At 38.4% G+C, this 23,046-nt stretch overlaps 1 protein-coding gene across 1 annotated transcript in view; it reads right to left on the minus strand.

Annotated features, from left to right (window-relative positions):
• LOC146665247 (uncharacterized) overlaps positions 1-22,755 on the minus strand; it is a 164,666-nt gene extending 141,911 nt beyond the window's left edge. Inside the window, exon 1 of the mRNA XM_085412797.1 lies at positions 22,595-22,755. The gene's annotated coding sequence lies outside the window, so the exon portion shown is untranslated. The remainder of the gene's footprint in view (positions 1-22,594) is intronic.
• Positions 22,756-23,046: the final 291 nt, after the last annotated feature.

Here is a 23,046-nt window from a genome sequence, read left to right on the forward strand (position 1 = left end):
TGGTGCTTTATAGTCCGTTATTGTCCTTAGTCCCCGCCACAGGCTCCTAGAGTCACTCTGTTGGAGTTGTGACTCTAGTTTCCTCCCGTAGCGCTGCTTCGCCTCTTTCACCGCCCTCCGCACGTTATATGACGCGGCTTTGTACGGGTCCATGTCCCCCGTCATGAGTCCCGTGTTGTAGGCAGCGGTGCGGGATCTCAGAGCGTCGCGGATGGTTTTATCCACCCACGGCTTCTGGTTGGGAAACGTTGTGATAGTCTTTGTCTCCACGGTATCATCCGCTAGTTTCCCGATGAATCCCACAACCGCTTCCGTAAACACGTTGACGTCATCGTCGGAGCTGTTTCTGAACATGCCCCAGTCTGCGTCAATACTCCAATACTTTCCTTTATATTGCTATAATCCTGCATACAAAACAACAAAACTTCCTTTTTTGTTTTTGTTTTGTAATCTTACCTCATATCAAAAATCCTCAACATTTTTCTTTCCTTTTAGCATCATAGCGCATGTTCTTAGGTACCAGATATGGTCACCTAAAAGTGAATCACACGAGAATAGAATAATTGCATTTTCATGGGTCTTTTTCCTTAATGATCAATTTAAATTGATGGAGGTGGTTATTGGTTATTTTAACGTTTTTTTTTTTATTTTACAACACTGAAAATTCACAGTTTTCTGCTTGTAAATTAACTTGCATTCGATCTTGCTCTGAGCTGAATTAATGACAGCTCAGATGAAATTTATCTGCTGACATCCAGGTAAAAATTCAATGTAGGTCACAATAGCACAAAGCCCCTGCTCGGGTCAGGTCCCGTATAGCTATTTCTCTATTTTGCTGCTGACATGGCATAAGTACCCTTTAATAAGGAAGTTGGAGATCCACATTCATCTTTCTTTATTGGATCAAACTGCTCACCATTATTATTCCCAATCAAATCTATTTACTCACCATTTACAGTAGGGAATGTCGCACGCACTTTGTATCAGTGTGAAGCAGCAGGATAGATTAAAAAACGCAGCAACATGCTTTAATAGCCGGATAACAAATAAGCATGTTAGTGTGCTGAAGAGACTAGCTTGCACATAGCTGGAGGCTAGATGATTAAAAAACTTCACTAAAATGTTAAATACAGCGAACAATTTGACACATTGCACATTACTGATTTTCTTCTGGTACATAATAATGCACCATATTCCTAATATATGGACAGATGGGATGTTTTATGAAGAGTTTTACATTTTTAAGTCAGAAAAGTATTTAGCTACCCACAGGAACATATCTGAAATCATAAAAAATGGTTTCACCTAATATGAACAGTGTTATCTATTACTAAAACCTAATGAAAAAACTTACCCGACAGGCAGAATTGTGTCTGTAAAAGCATAAAGTTGAATAATATAAACAGGCATAAAAACATTGGCTCTACAAATGGCTAAAATGGACTGAACATCATTGTGCTTCACTTGCTTTGCATCAAATTCACTTGCTTTGTAGTTTCCCTTTCTTCACATTCTTTCAGATCTGTGCTCCTCAACATCCTGATTCAACCTGACATTATTTGATTGATCTGATCTTAAAAAGACTTTCCCATCTCACCATTGTAGGCCACAGAAAACTGTCTGGTTTATATCCTATTGGTGTCAGCGGTAGCTGAAGGCAATGTGATGAATCAAAAAAGCTCTGGGAATCATTACCAATTCTCCATTCCAAAGAGGGATTAAATATTATTTATAGGGCAGGGGGTAGACTTAAGTTCACTTCAATTGCTTCTGCCCCTGTTGTCAATCTAAATGATACGCTTGCAGGCATGAGGCCTTTATTGGAGAGTTGGATATTGGAGAGTTTAAATTCTCCCTTTCGCTGTAAGAAGTCTACATGATAAGCTGCAAACCAAATTACACTGAATGGACAAAGTACAAGAAAATAAAACTGAGCGACAACATGCAAACAGTTAGAACCTGTGTAAGTATTCTGACCTACAAGTGATAATATTGTTACTGATAGTTTCTAAAAAAATATATAATTTCATCGAATATTCAGGTTTTACATGAAATTGACAGCGGCAACTAAAAATCCTTCCACTTTAGCAGGAATACTCATCTCCAATGGAGAGTCATACACAGCTCTCTCTCTCTCTCGCACCACCCCATTTTGCCCATTTGTCTAGGGTTATGGTGCACTAAAACACACTCCACTGCCTCCACTGACCCTCTCCAGCATCATAGCTCTACATTACAGACTTGGACCTGCATAGGCTGTCTGTGTGACTGATTCTGCCATGTGCCCCTCCTCTCTGCACAAGGGCACAAATCTGAGTTCTCCTAAAGTTTTAAGAGGATGGCAGTGCTACATGGCTCCATGGCTTAATTTGTCATTTGTTTATTATGTTATTAGTTGGCAAAACTTCATCAATTATAAAATGAAACCTTGGCGATGACATCTTTTACAGATAAACTCGTCCAACAATGATTAACGAAACGCTATGAAAACATTTTTTCTGTTGTCTTAAGAATTAAGACTTCAAAGTTCAAAGTTATTTTCTGTCATCTCAACATTTGAATTTGTGGTGCAGGGACTGGATGATAAGGGCAGTGAAGTCCTTAAGCACAGTCGAGTCTGTCAGATCCTTTAGATGTTTACTTTGTAATCTTTTAATTGGTACAACTGTGGCAATCATACCATTTTTGTCTGCCTCTCTGTCTGTCCATCTAAAAGGTGCCCTGTTTAAGCACAATTCTTAAAAAAAAGCTGCCCTTTAATTAGAGAATCTGCTCAATTTGTTTCAGGATTTGTGCATCCGTTACCTGCCTTCTCAGCCGTTTCACAATCCGTTGTCATGGGACCATGGCTTTATGAGCAGGTATCATGCACAGTTCTTTTTGGGATATTGATATAATAGCAGTGGAGGGTGCTGATGGGCTGTACGCAGACTGTCAGAATTCATTTAAGTTGAGGATATTTTGATGTATCCTCCTGCAGAAGAATGTTATTACTTCCTAGCCACGAGCTGCACCCTCCTATCTTTGCTCTGCACATCTGTCTCTCTGTTGGCCTGTCTTTGTCACTCTGTATACTGTCAGAGAAGATAAGACCGAAGGGAAAGGAAAAACATCTCAGTATGACATAGCCTTCAAAATCTCAGATCCACTAAAAGCAGTTCCACGATGATGTCAACAAGGCTGAGCTGTTCTGTTTCAAATGTGTCAATTCAGCTCTTGACAAAAGCCCTTGGATTCCTAATGGTGGTATTTTCCAAAGGACTTGTTAGACAAGGTATTTTTACCTAACATTTACAGTTTAACAGGCCCCAAAAGGATTTTATTTATTTTTATTAGGCAAATGCATTGAAAGAGTTGCTTTAATGCACTCGGTCTGATTTAATCAGCATATTCTTAATTGATATTAATATTAACAACAGCAAAAGATGTTTTTTTCTTTAGTTTATTTTAACTTGAAAAAGCATTCTCCGTGTAAAAAAACTAACTATTAGGGAAACGAAATCGCACAAAACGAAATCAATTTATTTAATTAAAAAACATCAGTTAGTAATATGTTTAAAAGTGGTAAGGATTAACCTTGAGTTTGGATTTAATGAATCATGCAGTCTTTATGTGATGCATGTGTAAACTACACAGGTGTGTACATATCCTACAAATACACAGAAAGTCCTTCAGTCAAGTTTATGCTTAAGAGCTCTTGTCTCACATAAAAAAACCCAAAACATATGGCCTATGTCGTTCAGTCTAATCTCACTGAAGACCATTAAACTGCCTTATGTACTAGGTCACAGTTGTCCGTCATATAGGAGACAGAGAGGGAGAAGGGAAATGAAAAGCTGATGGGAGTGTTCGAGATGACTTAGCTGTCTGCGCCGTGATGAAGTGGCATTGATTAACTCAGATTAAGACGTAGAGGCCCGGTCTCCACTTCAGCACTGTCATTTTTTTTAAAGAAGGACGAGACTAAGGCAGACAATGTCTGCAATTCTTTCACACTGTGTGACAAATATAGTTGTTCTGGACCCATTGTTATCAAATACTTTTCACTGTCTGTGCAGTACAAAAGCTCATAACAGGAAATCATTTGATATGGATTTTAAACTACAGAAGATTTCACTGTACTGCATATGTAGCGTTATGACATAGGGTTTAATCAGTGCTCTGTTTTTGAGGAGATTCATGCAAATATAAAATGCACGCCATTTTTTCACTAATTGAAAAAGCAAAGGAGGTAATGCAAAGAGAGGCTTATTTTTATCGGCGTCAGTAGATTAAAATCACGTGACTTAAAATAGAACTTTGTGCAATTAAACTGGCGCATTAATCTTCACCTTTGCAAAGAACGTTTAATCTTATGTTTGTTCATCGTGTAATTAATGATGTAGTTAAGAATTGATTTGTGGCCAAATTAACGGGCAAAGCTTATGTTTACAGTGTTCTAATCTAAACATATGAACATCTGATGTTTTTTTTTCTCCAGTATCTTTCAGCACATGCTGGTCTTCCTCATTACTAAGTATATTTACCACCCAGCACTGCGTTGCCATAATTAGATGCCATAGTGATGATGGTGCATTTAAAAGATAAAACTTTCATTAAGCTTAAATAAATCAATTTAGGAAGGCAAAATTAAAATTACCCAGCTATGAACAATTTCAGGCGGTTGTGTATTAGCGATGTATAATTAAAGTGAAATGTAAAATTAGTTAGTTACGGCTCATTAAAAGCAAGAAACCCACATGAAACCTTAGCTCAAGGAGCGTTCAGGAGTTCAGCAGAGATGCTAGTGTTTAAATGTTAAATATAGGCACTGGAGAGGACACCGGTTTTTGATCAGGCTAAGTGAAAATGATTTGCTGTAATCTTGTTGCAGACCTGGCCAAGCAGCTTCATGATTTTCTCTCTAAAAAGCATGAAGCTGTGTTTAATTCCTTTAAAGCTCTGTAGTAACTACATCTAATCCTGCACTCTTAATTTCACAAATTCTTGTTTCTCAAGAATCACTGACTGCTTATTCCTCGGAGCCATTTCTTCATGATGAAATATTAAAATCCCTCTAAACGAAGTGGATCGCTGTCTATCACTTGGTTGCATAGAGGGAAAAAAAACTCATTCCAGTAGAGTGTTAGTACGAAAAGGACATTTGCTTATTTGTAATACCCAGGGCACCACTCTGACCAGCCATGCTGGAAGGACAAGCAGGGCAATAAAATGCAAGGACACTGAGCCCCTACCCACCACCGCCGCTACCACCACTCACCCATCATTCTGCTCTTCCCTCCCTGCTCACAATAAGGAGGGAAATGATGCGTTAAACACAGTGGAGCCACTCGTTCTATAAAACAGCGCCATGAAGGAGAGGAGATATTGCCGGTAAAAAGCGTAGAAGTGACAACTCGTTATTCAAAGTTCTCAGACACTGTGCCTGCAGTTTTATGACTAAGAGTTCCACAACTGAGCACGATGATGAATCTGCCCACAAATACCTACACACAGCAGATGTAGCCTAAAATCAACTAAGTAGACAGTCAGACATTCATCACCACTACCACGGGTACGCGGCCGGCACTGTTAGCTGCTCCTAGAAAATTTATGAAAACATCACCATGACATACATCAGCTGAAGATTAGGAGTAACTTTCAGCTAGAGGTGGATTCCTTTATTGCGCTAATGTAATATTCTTATAATTTGGGGGTCATTGAACACCAAATCCCCTTTTTATTTTTTATCATATTATTTTTTTATTAGTATTAATTGGAGGCTCAGGCTACCCAATATTCTGTCCATTACAATCCTGTGTCCGAATGGACATTTTTATGAGTAAGAGCAGGAGGGTCAGCCTCACGGGAGGGGCAGAAGTGGAGAGGAGAGTCAGCTCATGCAGAAGCAGCTTTGGTTTATGGTGCCAGCTTTATGGTGCATCGTGTGAGAAGAAGTTGTCAGCTGACATGCGCGTCGCCATTTTAAAGGCATAATCGGGCTGCTGTTGTGCAGGCTGAACCTGGCATATGCCGTTTCTGCTCCTCTTTCTGTTTAACAGCAGGCCTAAGCAAGTAAAAGAAATGTTCAACTCTTTAAAATGTGTTTTTTTAACTTGCGGAAGACTGGTAGACCATGGTAATCGGTCTATAACTCACAATTAAAATGACCAAATCAACTATACATCAGGGAATAAAGTTATATGCTAGGTTTGTTGCCTTTTTTAATGGACAAATTATCTGTGCATCAGTTAAAGATCTGAAAGGACTCTGATTCAATAGGTGAGCTGAATTAAGATTTGAAAAAATAGCATAAAACTCCAGCCCTAGTTTACAACACTATGCAGTGCTTTCACAGGATTCAACTGTGTGAACAAGCAACGCAGCTTTCTCAAAATCTCCCAACTCTAAAGGCAACTGGGATATCCAGGAGTATCAGGTTCAAATGTTTGCTACTACGGTTAATCTTTGTGCTCTGTGGACTGTAAAAGGATCTCAGGAAGCACTAGGTATACTGCAGAAATCTAACACAGACACACTCACACACAAATATGCACGCTACATTTAATACAGAGGAAGCACAGCTGAAATTGAAGAGACTGAAGGTAAAATTGAATTGCTGAACTCCATTTGTCAGTGAAAGACGAACAGAGAAGGTGGAAAGAGAAAACAGCAACACCAGACTCAGAAACACTGAAATTTCTCTTCTCCTTGTTTTTTCTTTTAATTGATTTCTGCTTATTTTGTTTTTTCACCTACTGGGAAATAACAAGCACTTCCTCTACTTCTGCACTGATCTGTGTCTGTGTAAGATGTCTGCAGAGCAAAACTGTTATACTGAGATGAGTATACATGTCAGAAACTCGTATACTAAGCTGTTTTGTATTGTTATTATATTATTATGTATTAAAATCTTACTATTATATATTATTTATTATGTATTTTTATTGCAATAATTAAACCAGTAACTTGTTATACATTGAGCTGAAGTGCTTTAATTCTGCAGCCGTTCAGTGTTGATCGAAACACGTAATGTTAGAAAGAGCGGACTCGTGAGTTTCACATGGTTGCTGGTAGGTAGCATAGCAACAGCAGAGGCTGCAGTGACTCCAGCCATGCTTGCAAAAATATGGGACTGGTTTGACTATTGTATGGACATATGACTTACGTCTGGGTGGGCACAGCATATCTCACTTGTGATCACTGTAAATTTTGTATTAAAAACTCTATTTATTTAACCAGGCATTTTAAAATTTACTGCAAGCTTCTATGTCCAATACTTTAAAATATATTGCCTTTTGACTGTTTGAATGTTTCTTTTTGATACACCCTATATACCTGTATCCATTGGTGCTGCAGTAATTGTCTCATTTATCACAGACGAGCTTTTCGCCACAGGCTCAGGAGGAAGAAAGGGCTGTCTGCTAGTCACAAGGGTGGTGGTTTGATCCCCGTCTTCCTTGGTCTATATATCAAAGTAAATCCCATCTATTGGCAAGTGCATGTGAATTTGTGAATGAGGCTCAAATTGAGTAGAAAGGTGCTATATAAGTAGCAGTCTTTTGCAATCTGCTTACAAACTACTATTTTAGGCAATGCTGACTGTTACTTTTACCAGATGAAATGACAATTTAAACAAAAGAATAAGCTATGTGTAGTACTAATAAATGTCATACATTTTTTCACCAGTGTGCTAGAACAGATTTTTCCTGTGAAGAAATCACACTAAACATTTCTGCACAACAGCTTTTCATGACTTTTTCCAGATTACTTCAGGTTGCCCTATGTCTTTGTCTTCTAAAAGCACAGTTTTGTACCCTTGGGACAAAATAATAAAGATCTGCGCTCTGTTATCATTCTCTGTTGTGCACTGGTAGGCCCAAAGGCTTTTGAAGTCATCTTTCAGCAGCGAACAGAATGTGTTATTAAAATTTTGCTCAACACTCCAGGGCAATTGATGAACCTGGTTATGGCTGAATGCCTGTGAAGAACCACATTACATTAATGGTGCGCTTTCTTCATTTGTGCATCCTCCACTTGAATAGATCCAATATTTAAGATGAAATCTACTTGGTGAAAGGCTCTGGCTGATTGTCCAACGTGAATCCAAACTCGTGAAAAAGAGAAAATTTGATGTGACAAATATCTAGACGTTTCATTTTCTAAGAACTGTAAGTCAGTTTGGGCCCCTGCTTTCAGACAAGACAGGTACATTAAAGCTTGGGTGTTTGTTGTGCGGTCTCCAATAGCGCCAGGCTCTATTGATTTAGCAGCCAGCTACCGGCATAATCAAAGCCCACCCCAGAGGCAGCACTGTCACTGCTCTGCTGCACTCCAATCATACTCACACTTGATCACATCCCAAAGAGCTTGTCACCTCAGTGTTTTGTGACACTTAAACCCAATATATACATTCCCCGACTTGTAAAATGGAAGCTGACCTCGTTCTCCTTTGGTTAAAAGCAGGCTCCAGTGCCCTTTGAATGAGATGTTTTATGCCAGCATCATGGGTTGCCTGTTAATGCCGCGCATTATACCTCTAACCCACTGAACAAAACGCCCACAACCTTGCTTGGTGAAGTAAATATAACCTCAATATTGGTTTGTTTGTTTTTGTTCAGTTTATTTAAATTATCTAAACAATATTAAGGAGTTTAGCAAAGAAAAGAAAAAAATGCTATTTAAAATAAAGCAAAGTACATTTCAATACTGCTTCACCTGTTCTGATTCAGTTACATATCAAAAAGGAGTGGGAAGAAGTGCACACTTATTAAACCCACCCCTTCCCTTTAAGTTACCAGTTAATATTTATTTAGCTTCCTTAACCATATAAAGTGCGGTAATTATAATGAACATATTTCTAACATAATATATACACCACATAAAGTACAAATTCTTATCACATCATTTTGTTTTTGTAACTCCATAACTTGCTTCCACACAACAAGGCCACTACCTCTAGTTTTGAAACGTTACAATCGTACAATCCAAATAAGCACGAAATAATAACTTTCTAAACAGAGACATTCACTGAAATTCATAATTTTCCCTTTCTTTATATCTCATGAAAGTCATATCTTTACAACTCGTTTTAAACTGCTTTATCTTTGAACGCTGCTTCAACTCCACTTGTTCCACAGTTTCACTCCACACACGAAATACAAAAACTTTGCATAATAGTACGCATATTCACAGCTTTGAGAGGATGAGAAAGGTCCATTCAATTTGTTTTGCACTTCCTGACTTCACACAAATTCTAAATAGGAAGAATCACTCAATATAAGCAAATATATGTTTTTTCTGTCCCAAAGTCAGTGGGAGGGCAATTCTTGCTTTCATTTAAGGACTAACTAGTTTCACACGGCGCGGTGGTTAGCACTGTTGCCGCACAGCAAGAAGGTCCTGAGTTCAATGCCACCATCAGGCCGGGGTCTTTCTGTGTGGAGTTTGCATGTTCTCCCCGTGTTTGCGTGGGTTCTCTCCGGGTACTCCGGCTTCCTCCCACAGTCCAAAGACATGCAGTTTGTGGGGATAGGTTAATTGATTAATCCAAATTGCTCATAGGTGTGAATGTGAGTGCGAATGGTTGTCTGTCTCTGAGTGTTCGTCCTGCAACAGACTGACCTGTCCAGGGTGTACCCCACCTGTCGCCCTATGACAGCTGGGATAGGCTCCAGCGCCCACCGTGACCCTGAAAAGGAGAAGCGGAAGCGAATGGATGGATGGATAGTTTCACACGGTCAAGCCTCCAGGTCTCTGAACACACTCTGATTCCAATAAAATAAGAAAATTAATATTTTTGAAATAGTATGGAAGTCATATTTTTACTATGAGTCATCTGTGCAGGTGGATTCAGTGAAAACAATTCAATGAATTATCAGTTTAATCAAAGGTTTTTTGACTTGCCCAATGATATTACAACATATTTTTTAGAATATGGCCACTATGACCTCAAAGGTCCTCTCTTTGTGAAACACTGAGTGTGCTGGTGATCCTGCTACTGTATGTTTGAATGCCTCCATGGAAGTCCTGTTCACATGACTTTCATGTGCCTGCTGTATCCTCAGTTTCACGCTAACCTCAGACTTGTGCACAACCAAACAACTTCAGTGTCAGAATGAGCCAACTTTCATGAAGAGGATCATAGGGCCAGGTCTCTGGCTATGACTCAGACACCAAACAACAGGCTTTCAGTGAAGAAATCTGCAGAGTTCAAGTCTGAAGGCACCTTTCAGGTGAGAAGCACGATCAATAGCATGCTGTGAGCCGTGAATTCTTCCCCAGGGTCAGACTGCCAATGCAGACTTCTGTTGTAAGCGCCTGAGACACCCAAAGAAGAAGATTTGGCACAAACAACTGAAATGTTTGCTTTTAATGGATACAGTTTTGAGATGGAATATGATAATACACTAGAAATGCATTTTTCCTAATGTGTGTGTCTAGTGAGTGTCCGGCCTCTTGTCCAAACATAAGCAGAGAGCTTTAAAATGCAAATGCCCATTTCCTTTATACACTTCTTGTGGTCTCACAAAATGCCTAAAGCAGATGACTGAAAGGTGAAGTGGACATAATGTTGGGCTTCAAAGTTGGCAACGACTCGTTTCAGAACTGTAAATGCAATAAAAGCTTTGGTATTAATCTGTCTGAAACAAGCAATATGCAGACAAAGATTTCAAACAGCTTAAATTTCTGTTCATTAGAAATCTCACAAGCCGAGCGCAATTGGCAGGGGGTCTGCTTCCGATAGCAGGAAAGCTAATGTAGGCCACAGTATTAACAGATTTTTTGGTGATGACATTACAGCTGCTCTCCCAGATATGTTTAAAAGTTTTCCAGTCCAAAGTTTGCTTGTGACCATGCTGGTTAGTCTGACCGCCATAAGATAACAACTTGTTTATTGTGTAAGTTTAAAAAAAAACAAGAGTAGAGACAGTCCACAAGGGAGCTAGGCTTTGATGTGATATGCATGCTGTTAATTTGGTCCAAACTATATGATTAATTATTAAAGATTGGTTGGTGATTTCAAAATCGTTGAGCATCTTTGTATCACGGTGCACTCCACAAGCCTGCACACATAACATTTTCATGCACTGGATGCATTCATTTCATTGTTCTCATTGCCAGACTCCAGTGTACATGAACATGTTGTCTGGGGAAAATCAGTATAGGGGGCTGCAAAAACGAGATTTGCTCAGAGTTAGCTCAAGCTGTCTGGAGTGTTCAGCATCAGTGAGCTTCAACCAATGGAAAGTCCTCAGAGACAAAGCAGTATCTCTCCGCTGTCTATCTAACTACCCCTGACTGGCATTATTTAGCTTCTGGTCATCTTGGTCTATACCGTCTTGACTCTAGCCTTATATTATATTTTTTCACATTTCTCCAGCCTTGTCTTTAAATCTGTGAGGCAGAAATAGTTTGAAAAAACAAAACGAAACTTTTCCACAACTTTTTATCCATTTGTCGCATTGTCTGGTAAGCCATGATTAGCAGGCTTGGTTTTGGAAGAAAACTAATGTGATGTTTGTCAGCCTAGTAGCTTTTTTTCCTGTGGGGAAAGACAGCCGATTGGATGAGAAAGTATCAAAGAAACAGAGGCAGAGCTCCGTACCACCTCAGGGAAATGGAGCGTGTCGCATACAGGTCTGACCCTGGAAAAGTAATTGATTGATATGTAGTCGGATGGTTTAATGACAGACAGCATTCCACCAGAGACTGCCTGGCAAAAAGACATCACCGGTAAACTGTGTACAAATCGCCATTCTAGCAAACGTGCCACTTTCTGTCAACCTGCATCAGGCTAGCAGGGCAAGTGATTGATGACAGCTGTCAGTCTGCTATCCACTCCACCTCGTCACCCCTGCAGGATGCCACTTCTGCTGGGTAAGAGTCCATCTCTGTACCCAGCAGATCTGACAGTAGAGACACATCAAAACTAGGTCTCGTTCACCCAGTCAAAATCAGCTGCCTTGCCTTTTTCTCCAAAATCTCTTCCAGAAAACTAGGCATGGGAGCTTGCAAGGATGACATATATTTATTCTGACGGAAGTGTAATCAGTTTTCTAGAATGTGCACAACATCGGGACATTCGGTGGAGCTTTAACAGTCATCACAATGCAAGGCAAAGCAAGCAAGGTACAGTGAGAATGAAAGAAAAGGAGAGATGCCAGACCTGCACTGTCAAGCAACATCTAGAGAGTCGCTGATCATTAGCCTGCAAATATGGTTTGGCTCTAAATAAACCTGCCAGAGAGATGACTGAAAGGCTGTGAATGTTAATAATTAGTCCACGTAAGATCACAGGCCTCAACATTTAGATCAAAGAAAGTAGCTTTACTTTCATTTTTTCTAGCAGAGTTCAATACAGCACTTCGGAGGGGTTGTGCTTTTTTTTGCTTGTGGAATTAAACAAGTGCAAGGAGAATTGCAGAAAGACACAAGAAGCAGCATTTTTGGCAACATACTAAGTAAAGTTATTGTATTGATTGTGTGCACCTTTAATCAGGCATCAGAGGTTATTACAGCCATTACTGACCTGCTGGATGGTAAAAGGAAAAACATCTGTTTTTGCCTTTAACGAGTGCAGACGTCGTAAATTTATATGCTTAGATGGTCTTTACTTATCTTGCATTTTAAATACTTTAAAAAAAAAACCTGAATTTCCCTGGCATTTGTATTCCCAGTAGAGAATGACATATGCTCTTTTTAATAAGAATCTTTATCACATACGTTTAAAATTTTGCTGGTTTGAATTATGGTACTTCATTTGCCATCTGTTTTGTCCCCGCATCGACCTCATCAACTACACATCTCCTTTTGCTGCCAGATGCCCACTGGCTGAAAGCCACAGATACACTATTAAAACCTCAACATATGACAGCATGACTTTACATACCGTACCGCAAAGACTGCAGTTAAGGACAAAAAAAAATGATGCTTTGTAAATAAACTTTTCTTAGGGCAGGATACAAGTGCATATGAGCAATGATCTGAAGGTGTTAGTGTAGTGTCACTCAAATGTGTTGTTGCCCCTAACTATAATGATTCAATAAACTTGATGACTCGTGAAATCAGTGATTGATCATCCATAACATATCTCTATATATCCTAACAGATTGTTAGAGGGGCAGGCTCCCACATCATTAATCCACCAGTCAATAACTCATGACTTTCTGGTTTATAAGCTCTTCTTGGAAAAGTATTCATATCTTGAAACAAAAAAATCCATCTTATAAGCACAAATGTGTTGAAGTTGTAAAAATCTAAATTACTGCTCACCTGAGTTTATGAACACATGGTTACAAATTAATAATACAGATGGATGTGCTTTCCAAACCGCTGTATAAAAACTGCAAGTCATCAGCTCAACAATCAAAACTTGTGCTCAGGAAGTTAAAACAAAGTGCTTCGAATATTAGCTTTTTTTTTTCTTTAACATTTTTAGAGCACATCAAGACAAAGAGCAGGTAAATAAGTGCAGGTAAGTAACAAGTGAAACACTAAAGGGTAACATTTCTGATTTCTGGAACAACAGATAAGATAATTTTAAAAATGAACATTTAAACACAGTAGCAGTGGCTTTTTTGAGTGTTTTGTTTTTTTTGTTTTTGTTTTTTTTACATCGATCCATTTTTTTCTGATGCAAAAAGTACACAGGGCTATGGACAAATAATAATAAGTCTCAGGACCTCAAGCTGTAATGCTTCATATATCAGACTATAATGATAGAGATTCTCACTGGACCTGATTGTTAGTAGCAGATATGACTGGTTATTTGTGCATGTTCCCTCTGGTGGCTTTTGTCAAAGTGGATTAAAAACATAAATATGGTGGGGGAATCCAATAACCATGTGCAGCGAAGGAAGAATATGCATCATCTAAACCTCGCAAACACAAAATGTCGGCAAGCATAGAGGCAGCTGTAACCTTGACAATGACAATAATGCCTATTAAAATAGAAAAGAAAAAAAGATGACTTTGCCCACTGGGATTACCCTGTCTGATTTGTCTATGCACCAATGTTGCAGTCACAAGTGGCTGGCATCACAAACCCTATTACTGTGTGATTATAACACAAGCACAGTCTGTGATTGATTACCTCGTAAACATAGTTTACAGAGTGTGATATTAAGTTTCAACAAAGGTAAGACACAAGGGAATATCTGAACCCACATTACAGCCCAATGCGACGCACAGAATTGCTGCTGATTGTAGTGACAAGCTGGTTTGTCTGCATGGCAGCTATATTTGACTCACTGCAATATTTTTCATTCACTATGTAATTAATAATAGTTCTTCTTAACTGGGTCAGCTCACTTGTCTGTGACCAATAGGTGTTGCCTACTTTGCTGCTAGTGTACGCATCTTCACAGTTGATACAATTCCCTCACTTATTTAACAAAAAGCAACGTGATTTTAATAAATGCTGATAAATATGTAGCGGCTGTAAAGGAATATGCATTTCTGTATTTTTTTTTGTAATAACGGATAAATAAACATTCATTTAATAAATGGTTGTGTTAATCCAGTTAGTTCTAATCATTAACTTTATGGTTATAGCCATCGTTACAGCCTTCCATTTGAACAACAACAACAGGTTTGGCCTTTCGGAGCGAACAACACTGAATGTTATTTGCATTTAGCTCAACATTACCACTTTATGCTTAATGTGTTCATGCTTTATCTAGTTTGAGCTACTTGACTAATGGTTTATATTTTATTTGGATCATGGAAACTGCAGCTGAGGATTTTCATGTGTGTGCACAGTACATGTGTGTGTCTCTGACACATAGAAACAGGCAATAAATTTACTACTTCTCATCGCTTGGCGAACTGGATAAAATGTCTGCTTTGGCTTCTGCCGTTTCCTAACTGCTGATTGGAAGCATACACTTAGCATGCAGTAAAGTGCCAAGTGTTCAAACACAGGTCTGTGGAGAACAAGACTGAGGACGCATGACTGGTGATACAAAGAACTCCTGGCACACACTCAGGTCAAATCAATACAAATGAAGATGTCTTTTTGAAATAGGGCAATGAGCCCCTGCTTCTTTTATGCAGACTCCCCTAACGGATCAATCTGACAGGTCATGCGTGAGGTGGGGCCGCAAACGCAAGTCATTTAAGCATAAAACTGATGCTGCCCGTGTTTCCATCCCTGATATTTGTTCACTTAATAGCACACTCCCTCACAGATTTTAGGTGATGGGATATAAAGCCTTTCTTCTTTATGCCTTGTTATTTACACTCAGTAATTCTATTAGATCCTACGAAGATCCGAGGAAGAAAGGAGGCTTTTGTGTGTGCTGCGTGTGTGTTTGTGAAGGGATTTAAGTCCACTAGTTAAACAAAGGACTGAAAGCTGCACATGTTTGATTAAGGGTATCAGTTTTAATGGCAGGAACTATTAAAGCTGACATCAGTTTGAAGTTGGATTAGACCTATAATGAGAAGTTGCATCGTGGTAATCAATAGTAAAATCAGTTTTGGGGGTAATTACAGATGGAACATATCATCATATCAATACATGATTACTTTGTTTGCTGAGAGAATTTTACAGCTGGCAGGTCGTATACCATTTTACTGTTTGTCTCCTGTCTCATTAATTTTATACCATATGTGACTTTTGTAAGACACCTTTTAGGGAAACTTAAAAAGTAAAATACAACGTATCATATGCTATAACAGAAAACTTTTCAACATATTGGTTTATTATCAATTTGATCAACAGGTGCCAATTCAAGAAAGAGGGGTGTGGTTTCGCCCGTCTGTGAAAGACTGTGTGGTCAAAGAGTTCTGTAAATTAAGAATAGCTTTTGTCAGAGTAAATAACATCATTGAAATAATATCACTGACAGTTTCTCATTCTCATCTTTAACATTGGATATGCCTTCGTACTATCTGAAAACAAATTAAGGGTTTAAATTATTTGCAAATCATTCCATTCTGTTTTTATTTATATTTCACACACTTTTGAAACTTTTATTGGAAAAGGTGGCTGTAAATTAATCTCTTTCAGATCACAGAGTCTCATTAAGCTTTGCAAGCATGGACAAAGGTTCCCCTTAAGATTGGAAAGGAAAACAGGAAAGTTTAAGAGTACAGCTTTAAAGTCCTTCACTGACATCGTATTATAAATGGACAATGTGCACTGGGACCTAATATATTATTATGAAATTATCTGCAGTTTTTGGTTCTTGGTGTGTGAGGCTGCCATTATTTTTCAAATTTGACAGTATGAGGCAATTTTTCCCACAGGGATCAATATTTTTTTTCACCTGAATGAATAGAAAATTATATCTGAATCTAACAGAAAATAAAGGTCGCTATAACAAGCTAAATTAATCTACTCTTTGTTCATTACATGTTCTCTCTTCTTGCTGGCAAAAGAAACCCCCCTTTACTGCAAAAGAACCTAACTATATATTGCTGTGAAGTTGTAGAAAATCAACAATAGGAATAGTGTTTGTTTGTTTTTGTCTAAAAAATGAATATACATTATTCTAAAGGCCTACAGGATTATACGTTCTCTGCACATTTGTACCTGTCAGATTGCCAGGTTTTCCTGCTTGCAGGAGATCATAACTAACAGACACTAGTAAAGACTGACTCTGTGGCACCAATTTCTCATTTGGCGGCTTTGGCTCCTCCATCATTGTCCCATTGTGCCTCTTCCTCACGTCGTCTTTCTGTCCCTCCCTCATTCTCTCTCTCACACACACAATTTAAGTGAAGAACAAGGAGACATGTTAGCATAATGAAGAGCACACCAAAGAAGAAGATAAAAATAGAAGCTAGAAATAATTCTCCATGTGAATTAAACATAGCCCAAAAAAGGTAATCATGTCAGTGAAACGGTAACAGCTTATTGCACTGACTCCAAGCACCATTTTACCCCTTAGGTGCATAAGTGGGTCAAAAATGACCAGGTGAGGTTGCTTTCTTGCAATATCTAATTTAGAAAAGTTGTTAACATTTCATTTAAGAGTGTCACACCTTAAAAAGACACAGCAACGGCATTTAGAGAGACGTCCATCCTCATTCACTTTAGATGTAGGTTCAAATTTCCGCAATAGATGCCAAACAAGCCCATCAAGTATGGATTAAAGCTCTTCTGGGTTTGTGATGCATGCATCCCCTATATTTGGAATGGTTTCCACAGGGAGACAAACAGGGGAAGAAGTGAGGGGAAATTTTCCAGCAGTTATGCACAAGATTCAGAAACACGAGACGCAACATCACCACAGATCACTTTTTCTCCAGTGCTCAATTAGCACAGTGACTCCTGGAGACACTATTGTGGGGATACCACAATAAGCAAAAGGCAGACATCCTTCCTCTGCCTTACCATGGTCAGCTATGTCAGCAAGAAAAGAATGACTGTTGTACTCCTGAGGTCGATGTATCACAACAAATGGTGGATGAAAATGCCAGAAAGGGGAAAAAACACAACTGATCACAAAGGAAGTGTATGTAGAACGAACCAAATGGTTGGCACTTACTGTATGCCTAATTTTAACAATGATTTTAACATGGGTCATTTTTGACCCACTAATCGACGAGTGTAGGGTCCAGTTACTCATGCATCTAAGGGTTAAAGCAGTCACTAATTTTCTTATAGTTATTGCACAGAACTGTAGTTTAGGTACCTCAAAATAAGCTTTACAGTGTGGCTGAGTTATTAAAGAAATAGAAACGACTGAAATCCCCCGAATAGTGCCTAAATATAAAAATCCCAGTGAATGGATTATTTTAAATCTATAGTAATAGATTTTTTTCCCATTTTAACAGCAGACCAAATAACTATGTACACGTAGAAGAGTGTTCTCACTGGTGGATTTGCAGTTCGGAGCTTGGAGTCTGCTTTTCCCACCAGTGTTACAAAACTAGTTCCAGTTCATTATTTTGGTTTCAGCCACCAAACACCATTGATGTGTGTGCTGGGTGAGTAAATGGAGAGTTGTTTGGGGAGATAATATTTCTATAGGATATTTAGACGTCAGATGTCTTTTTTTAGCTTGTTCCACTCTCCCAAATTGGAAAAAAAGACTTAATACTCTTTGAAATACTGGAGGGCTGGTAAAATAAAATAAATAAATAAATAAAAAATTCTGGGATAAATATGACAAAAAAGCATTTTGTGCTCACATTCTCATAAAATGACCAGGATTGTGTTTTATGTGTAAATAGTGCTAAACAGAAGCCATTTATAACTGAAGAAAGGTTTTGTTGTACAGCTAATCTTTAAGACAAAAAAATGTGTGTTGCACAGAGGGGATGTAATCGAAAGGTGCTACAGCACAGCTTAAAATGCTGGGCGTGCTTTGTTCTTCTTTCTGGCTATAAGAAGCTTCAGAAAATGTTCAGACAGACAGTTTTCCTGAAGCACAAGAGCAACACACAAAGCTAAAAATCAGTATTATCCCCCTTTTAAGCCGTTGTCAACTACAGACAAGAAATACTCCATCCAGCTTCAGGGAATTGTAATACTCCCACACAGACTGTGCAGTATTGAATAACAGCCTGATTTAAGTGCCCATCACTGTCCTAATTGGTTTCCTCTGGCTCCATGACTACTCTGCTTTCTCAGGCCCTCTCTTACATTCTGACCATCTCTCTCTCTGTCTTTCTTCCTGAGGCATCAGGCAAATTCCTCGCTTGCCCTCCATCTACAGCGATGTATTAAATTTGAGCTAGCTCTTACATTGATCAGCCCTCTCTCTTCCAGTTTTGAATGCAGACAAGCCTTAAGCAAACCATTCATGAACACGCCCTGGTTTCATTACCGGTCGTTGACGTCCAAGGGAAGTAGTGCTTTCACGAAAAATGTAATATTGTACTTAACCCTGTAACGCCGCGTGTATCATATTCAATACATGAGTCTTTGTGAGTTTTTGAGAGAGCTACATCATTGTTGTAATTTTGTTTTTAAATAAATAAGTAAATAAATTGCACAATTCATTTTTAAGCAATACATTACACAAAAATGCTGGATGCAGCAAAAATTATACAATAATTATAAAATGATCATTAAAACTCCTATATGTAAAAATGGTATTTTATTTGTCAGAAGATCCAATAAATACTCTAGTTTGGGGGCAAAACAGAATTTTCTGGCAATTACTTCAAGATTCAGGCTTTACAGAGTAAACAGCAGAGGTGGGAAGTAACAAAGTACAAATGTTTGTTACTGTACTTAAGTACAATTTTCAGGTATCTTAAGGCTACTTTACTTGGCTAGTTTTTTTCTGACTACTTTTTACCTTTACTCCCTACATTTTAGAACAAACATTTGTACTTTCTACTCCTTACATGTTTAAAACGTGCTAGTTACTTTTGGTTTAACGCATTTGGGTCGAGTTATTATTTTGTCACTTCAAGTCTCCAAGCATCAAACTGACTTGAGCCTAAACAGTAACACATGTAAAGCAGTTGGGTTCATGTATTAATTATCGGAGGATGTTGAATAAAAAGAGATGACGTGCGCCAAAGTCAGGGGTTTAAAATGGGATGGTGTGTTTTTGTTTGTTTTGTTTTTATTTTTGCCAAACGCCGGAACTGCAGGTGTCTGTAAGTTGCGGTTGTGGCACTTCAGCATCTAGCTAGCGCTACAAAAGAGGAGCTAGCATAAAGGGAGTGAGTGTGTTTTTAAAAAAATATGAGGTCATCTCAAATGTAATGTTTCTAGCAGCTCAACAAACATCAGCAAACACACAAACTGTTTGCTTGCAGTTTGTGGGACAGTGTGTTGCTAGCTAATGCTGCTGCGTTTACAGGGAGAGAATGAGAGCTAACTTCACTCAGAGATGGAGAAAGATAAGAAAGAAAAGACAGGAGAGGAAGAAGAAAGCTCATATTTAAAGGTAAGGACTGCTCATTTAAAGCTTACACACAAGTCCTCGTGTTTTTAAGTTAGATATTGGGTCTGTACATGTGACATGTTTTTTCCTGTTGTGAAACGTGCTGCAAATCAAACTGAGGCGGACTAACTGTGTTATTCAAAGGCTACATGAAGATACTCTACAGGTTAGTGCAGGATAAACAGGTCTTTTTGCTGTACTGTGATGAGTTTAAAGTAAAGAACAGTGTGTGGCTGGTGCACAGTGGCTGTGGTTTCATGGTCAGACATTTCAGAGCCTGTACTTCTTTGCTTTTACTTGACTAAAGATGTTGAATTAGTACTTTGACTTTTACTAAAGTACTTTTTTTAATATTAGTATTTGTACTTCTACTTAAGTACTGCACTTTTGCCAGCTCTGGTTCACAGTAAACTTTGATGTGCTACCATCACCAAAATTATCCTCTTTTTTTCAGTATGACACCTAACCTACTATTCACATTTATGAAATTGATAGACAATATAATTTTATATTATGTTATTCTTATGTTTTAGAAGCAAAGGTGCTCTGACTCCTGCTTGTGTGATAATTTCTGGGTATACTGTTATATTGTATATATTCTCTCAGACTGCAGGCTTACTTGTGGTTCCTATGGTGTTTAAAGTAGAATGAGAGGCAGAGCTTTCATGCCTGCTGAAAGCTGGAGGTTTCTTCCTGTTAAAAGAGAGTTTTTCCTTCCCACTGTCACTAAAGCACCTGCTCATAGTGGGTCATGTAATTGTTGTTGTTTTCTCTGTTTTCTTTGCATTACTTTATGGTCTTTACCTTACAATACAAAGCACCTTCAAGCAACTGCTGTTGTGATTTGGTGCTATATAAATAAAATTGAATTGAATTACACTGGATTTTATTGAAAAGCACAAATTTTAATAGTTAAATAACATTCATTGGCTATATACATATGTATTTTTTTATATATATATATATATATATATATATATATATATATATATATATATATATATGTGTGTGTGTGTGTGTGTAAAATATATGTATTTTTTATGCCATGACATTTCTATTGCCTCAAAATAAGAGACAGGGTCACATTTTGCATATATATTTATAAAACACCTGTATTACATACTAAAGGACCACCTGGCCCGTTCACACAGCTGACGAGTAAAACAATGGGCAGTAGACATCACTGTGTCACCACTGTGTGCACTGAGGGAACATGGCACAGGAAGTAATGCCCATTCGAGCACAAAGCTCAAATAAACCTTCTGTGCCCCGAAAGTAGGCCTGCCCTTCGTTTTCAGTAGAGCAGCTGCAGGCTTTGGAGAAATAACAACAGCAGACTCACTCAGTGTAAGTAGGGGCTCATTTGTAAATGTTAACTTTCACTTATTAACTATTATTGAGTTTTCCCATTTTTGTAGTGGTTGATACCCCGAGGGGTCCAGCTGTGGCATTTCTTCCCTTACTTGCGTTCATTTGCAGCCTAATGAACTGGAAGGTGTTGTAACAGGGGTTCAGTGTGTGGTAAAATGTGGGTGGTCTTAATGTGTTAAAACAGAGAGTTTAATGGAATGAGTATTTATTTATGATGCTGATGAATTTGCTCATTGTGGGAGTAAAGCAGAAGATTGAACTCTTTTTTTAATTTCATTGGTATGGATAATATAGAAGCAGATATAAACGTTTTATTTGATTCCTATTTTAACACTTTGTCAGTATGCACAATTCAAACCACAAACGTATTATTGAACCTAGTTTAAAATTAACTGCTGCTACAACTGATGTGGTGTCCCAGTTAAGAAAATGAGAAATTCTTCTTATTAAAGTATATTATGGTCACATGCCTGCAAAGACTTCTATTTTCTCCTGTGGAATCAGGTGATTGACAGGAAGTAGAGCGTAATGTAATGCGTGCACTAATGTAGAAACGCTTGAGCACAATAACATAACACACACCAACAGTGTCGAACCTAAATTTAGGCTCGGGGTTTGCCGTGGTGGATTATTTCACTCCAGTGGAACTTGTTTTTGTTACTGTTCAGACTGTGCACAAATAAATGGCAGGTAATGGAGCAAAACAAGCTCTGCTACATCCAGATAAACATATGCAGGAAATGCCAGAGAAAATGAGGACAGCAGCAGCCTGCCACAAACTTCACATTAGTTATAGTAGTAATAGTTTTTGAATATAGTAAATAGGGAGAAGAGGGGGGAAAATGCATGGTAAAATGCAAATGAAACCATGACCTACAGAATATGTTGGAGATAAACATAGATAAACATACAACAGTACAATCAAACATACAGCACAAAGCTAATTAAAAGCTAGTCTAAATAAATGAGTCCTGAGATTATGTTTAAAAGAATAAATACAATCCAGGCAATGTAAAGATGGAGGGAGAGAATTCCATAACCTGGGGGCCACCGCTCTAAAACATCTATCACCTCTGGTTTTAAAACGTGTTTGGGGAACTACCAACAGCCTTTGATTAGATGCTCTCAGGCTGCGAGACGGAGTGTGAGGCTCTAAAAGATCAGAAATATACACAGGAGCAACATGATTCAAAGCTTTAAAAGTCAGTACTAAGATTTTAAAATAAATTCTAAAATGCACTGGTACTGCTGGGCCACAGCATCCAGTCTGCATTAGGGTCTTTATACGATATATGGCTGCTGTTACATCTCTTGACAATCATGTTGAAGGACACAAAGTGAATAAACTTTGAATGTAAAGATGACTGAAGCTCTTGAAAGCTAATCACTAGTGATGTGCGGATTGATCCTGAAATATCGATTCCTCCAATACGAGTCATTTATGTTCTAGAATCAATTCTCACATTAAAATATCGATATTTTAGTAATTTAGAGTAAATTTGTAGTTTATCATTAACAGGAACACAGTGGAAAGAAACCATAACATTCGGATTGTCTACATTCGAAGGAACTACTTCCTCTTCTGCCTTTCATAGTCATGTGCGAAATACGGCTGTATAAAAGTCTCGCAGCCCCTTGGCGTGCGCACTCACAACAATGGCTGAGCGTAATTGGAGTCATGTGCAGACGTATTTTACCTCCACAAACAGCTGAGATGTGGTTTGGGATACAAAAAAGTGAGGTGTTGTGGCAACACCACTAACCTTGTCAAACACCTCAGAGTAAATCATATCACAGAATAACATGATATGTTGAGGCGAACTGAAGAGGAGGACAGGTA

The sequence above is a fragment of the Rhamphochromis longiceps genome, linkage group LG7 (assembly GCF_057381845.1).
Source record: "Rhamphochromis longiceps isolate RC_006_pf linkage group LG7, R_longiceps_female_GT1.1, whole genome shotgun sequence".
In the NCBI taxonomy this organism is placed as follows: Eukaryota; Metazoa; Chordata; class Actinopteri; order Cichliformes; family Cichlidae; genus Rhamphochromis; species Rhamphochromis longiceps.